Genomic DNA, 4,579 nt, shown 5'->3' with positions numbered 1-4,579 from the left:
GAAAAATGTACAGATATTTGAAGAAGATTGCATGAAAAATGTCTTTTTACTCTTCATCAGGCAAATGGTCTTAATAGCCCACTCTGTTTGGGTTCATTCTCCATCCAGAATATTAAAGGTTTTACAGGAAATGAAGGGAATAGACTTTGTCTTTATAGCTGATATGTTGCCTGTGTTGTTTTTCTACTTTTGACAGCAATTATCAAACTTTTTCTTTCATATCACCCTTTGGATGGTGAAACTAATTTAAGATTTTTGAACTATAAATATTCTGCATGTGCATTTGAGTCTTGCTACTTCAGACACTGTAAAAAGTGTCTGAACTTCATTTTCATACTATTTTCAACAAATATGCAGGTCTGGTATTTCATAATGGAAAAACATTGTGTTTCACTTATGTGTTTTAATTATTGTAGAAAGACAACAGAGCTCTATGGCACAGCTGAATAAGATAATCCGGGTTGGAGACTGACAGACATGAACTATGAGTAAAGGCGATTCATTGCTGGTTTTAGTCTCTGTATGGGGAGTGTTTAAAATACTATTACCAGTACCAGTATCTAATCACAGGGACTGTTTGATTTTATGTAGCTTCCTTTGCCCAGTATGTCTGTGCACCCTGTTTTGATATTCTTCAAATAAAGAGGAAGGCAGTAGTTGGCTTCCAAAAGTGGGAATGCTTTATGAACACTGTCAGAAAAATATTCACAACTTCGAACACCACACCCAACCCAACATGAAAGCAGAGCTGGGATGTTATAAACCTATAGCAGCCATCAAACTAGAGAATGCCCCGGCTTGCTAAACAGGCTTCACCAGTTTCACAGGGTCACATGTCCTATCCTGTTGCAGTCTTGCTTTACCATATAGTTTGTACAGTATGTACTGTACTGTACATTGTCAGTACACATCTCTGTCACCGCAGCATTCTGCACCGTCACACTATGACTAACCATGTGACAGTTCCAAGCAGGGAAAGACATTTGCATTCACAGATTATGTTAACTGTCTTTTAGATTTTTGGAGCGAATGTGTAAATGCTGCTGAAAAACATTTGATTTAGCCTGGTTTCACTGGTGCAGAGTTACAGTAAACTACAGCTTACATGCACTTGTACTTCTGTTTTTATGAGGACACTTATTGACATAATGCATTCCCTAGCCCCTTACCCTAACCTTAAGCACCAAAACTAAATGCCTAACTCTAACCTGAACCCTAAAACCAAGTCTTTAACCTAAGAAAAGGTGTTTCACAAAGTGAGGACCGGCCAAAATGTCCCCACTTTCCAAAAATATCCTCACTCTGTAGCAAAAGATACTTTTTTGGTCCTCACTATTTAGCAAGTACAAGAACACACAATGCTCTTTTAAGTATCCACAGTTGTTCCTGCAGTGTGTGTGTCTGTGTGTGTAGGTGGGTTTGTGGGTGTTTTTGTAAACTCAAAATCCATCCACATCCAAACTTGTAGAAGAGTTGAGAATAAAAAAATGTGCCCTAGATATGAATACAGTATGGCCTCATTTACTACCTGCAGCAAAATCCTACGACAGAGCCTCAGCCAAGAGACTGCGCTCTGTTACAAACACACAGGTGCATCAGTGTGTTAGGATTTTAGTAGTAAAAGACGAGTCAGCAGATTCAGAAACAACAAAAAACAACATTGTGAAAGTTTTTTGAGCCCTGGGTGATAACTTTTCTTTTCGGTTTCCTGCCTTGTCTCTGATGTCAAAGGTCATGGTCAGATACAGAAAGGCTGTTCACTTGTAATCCTGACCTAAAATTCCACACAGTCTACAGTGAGATGGTGCAGAAATACTTGTATAAAGTGTATGAACTTGCACACAATTACATAAGTATAAAAAGATGTTTAAAAGTGTTAAAATAAGTCTGCTTTTATTTGGGGGAAAAAGGTATTTAGCTATGCCGTTATCGCATATTTGTCATATTGTCAAATTCCCAATAAAAAACAAAACCCAACCCTACCCTATCAAGCCATTATATTCAGTAGGAATGGTGGCAGTGCTGTTTATCACAAAAAATGTAAAGGTAGTTTGTACAGCCTCCTGTTATGTCTTATTTAATCACAATCAGAAAGTAAATCTCATGAAAATTAAAGCTCTCTCTTTTGTGGTAAATGTCATTTTTATAGTAGAATCATTGCATTATTATTGAAGACCTACTTTATTAAAAAATGTTTTGTTTTGTTTTTTATAGCCCATAAATTTCATCCCTCCACTATACTGATTGTTGTAGGTGCCTAGGTTGTTACTAACAGGCTGTTTTCAGTTGACAGCAAATATGCTGGAGAGCACAGTATTTGGATGTAAAAGGACCCTGGAGCCTTTTCACACTATTTACTGTATATGTTTGTTGTTTAGCTAGTACTATGAGATGGTGTGAGACACGTAGCAGTGTTAACATCTCGTTAGCTATGATGGTTTCTGGTAGCAGCCGGTGCTGCGGTTACCGAGCTGCTACTAACACAAGCTCCTGGTCTTCTGTTAACATTACTAGGTTAGGTTTTGGATCAACTGTTAGCATGTTGTGAGTTTGTTAGCATGCTTTTATGACTACTAACGATCTAATTTGTTTGGAGAGTCACTAAACTGAAGACTCCAAACCTCTGAACCATGACTTGAGATTCAGAATCAGTTATAACACACTCCTGTTGGAGTCTAATTTTAATACTAATAATAACTTGGTATTGTGGTCCTATTCTTACCTGTCTGTGTTTGTTCTTCCATAGGTTGAGCCCCTGAAGAACCACTCCTGTTCAGTCAAGGATCAGCTTTTTCAGATGGACACTGACAAACCAGCAGCGTTCTTTTTCAAAAGACATAAAATGGAAGAATAAACTCAAGATTGATAGAGCACAGTTCCCACTGTCCTCTTGTGTTCTCTGATCCGATCAGAGAAAGCCTCACCTGCTTTCAACCTCCCAGAGAAATAGAAAAGGACAAAAAGGGCGATTTGTCATCTACCGGTTCTTTTTCCTCTCTCAGGACAAAATTTCTCCATTTACCTCAGGGATATTTTTCCCCATTGCCTACCTCCTCCATCAAAACAGCCAACAGTGAGTGGAACACGGTTCAGAAACTCACCTGCGACCTCCCGATGCTGTTACCAGGACAACCTTTATTGCCTCTCAAGCTCTCTGCACTGTAACTGTGACAGCCAGCAATGACCTTGGACCTCTTACCACCTGCCAGTGCAGAGGTGCTCATTGCCTAAAGTATACTGATCCTCACTTGTAGCCTGGACTGTGAGCCATTACTGGAAGGAAAAGGGTCATATTGCCACAAAAACAGCTACACATTCACAAGAGCTTCACTCATTTGTATAATATACTGTACATGGCAGGCAACTATATACCTCAGTAGCCAGGGCCCCTTAATCAAGGGCACAGAAGGGAACCTTTCTGCGACAGCATTCATTAGCCTGGTGCTTCAGTCTGCCTAGTAGACTTACTCCAACATCTTGCAATTGCCTTAGAGGAAGGGGTATAACAACAGTAGCCAGGGAAGCCTTTAGAGAATCAGAGAGCAAGAGTCAGGGCTACCACCTGGCAGGCAACTTCACTTCTTTTGCATCTCCGAAAAGTCACATCATACAGGAGCCTAACAATCTAGGCAGTAGCATAAATCAGTAATCGCCCAAGAGGTCTTCAGAGATCACAGACAAGACTGAGATGTTCCCCCTGCCTTGAGTTTCCACTTCACTTCTCGTGAAGTAAAACTACCCACAGAACAGGAGAAGTGTTTTTTGGAGCCTCGTCAGGTTTTTCTTTCTCTGGAGCCAAGCCACAAAGAATAAAGAGCACTGTGGCAGATTTAACTCAGAACTGTAAACTCTGTAAAGTACAAAGAGTAAACACTGAGAAGATTCATACTGTGTGACGGTGAAGAGAAGAGGAGGGAGAAAAGCATTACAAGTAAAGAGAAGAATGTAGTGGTGAGTCCTCTTTCTTATTATCTGTGCTTGTTTACCAACATGCTTTCTTCTGATTGTTCTCCTTGGTAACAGGAGGCTCTGCAGACTCCAATGTAAAGAATATCTCAGCAAGATAGCAGGGAGAAGATCTGCGTGTTTTGTCACTTGCTCCCATCACTAATGAAAAGAAAAGCTACTTTTTGGTTTTATATCTTTCATTTCTTTGTGTCACCAACTGACATTTAAATGGCATTTCTGTCTTATTAGATGATACAGACAGGGGTATTAAGAGAGACAGAATGAGAATGAATGCTTCACAATAAAGGTCTAACTGGATTTGAACACTCCTGCAGTAATATACAGTCAGGGAAAAAATTATTTGAACCCCAGCTGACTTTGTAAGTTTGCCCACTAACAAAGAAATGATCAGTCTACAGTTTCAATGGTATGCAAAACGTGCTTTAGTACTTGGTGGCAAAACCTTTGTTGGCAATCACAGAGGTCAGATGTTTCTTGTAGTTGGCCACAAGGTTTGCACACATCTCAGGGGGGATTTTGACCCACTCCTCTTTGCAGATCCTCTCCAAGTCATTAATGTTTCGTGGCTGATGTTTGGCAACTCGAACCTTCAGCTCCCTCCACAGATTTT

General features: G+C 39.9%; 1 protein-coding gene across 2 annotated transcripts in view; it reads left to right on the top strand.

Moving 5' to 3' along the window:
- LOC109951451 (thyroid hormone receptor alpha) overlaps nucleotides 1–4,579 on the top strand; it is a 64,513-nt gene that overhangs the window by 14,799 nt on the left and 45,135 nt on the right. For both annotated transcript variants that reach the window (XM_020585965.1, XM_020585966.1), the window contains exon 2: nucleotides 2,747–3,951. The gene's annotated coding sequence lies outside the window, so the exon portion shown is untranslated. The remainder of the gene's footprint in view (nucleotides 1–2,746; nucleotides 3,952–4,579) is intronic.

The sequence above is a fragment of the Monopterus albus genome, unplaced genomic scaffold, assembly GCF_001952655.1.
Source record: "Monopterus albus unplaced genomic scaffold, M_albus_1.0 scaffold389.1, whole genome shotgun sequence".
NCBI lineage: Eukaryota > Metazoa > Chordata > Actinopteri > Synbranchiformes > Synbranchidae > Monopterus > Monopterus albus.
This window is presented reverse-complemented; position numbering and strand designations above follow the sequence as displayed.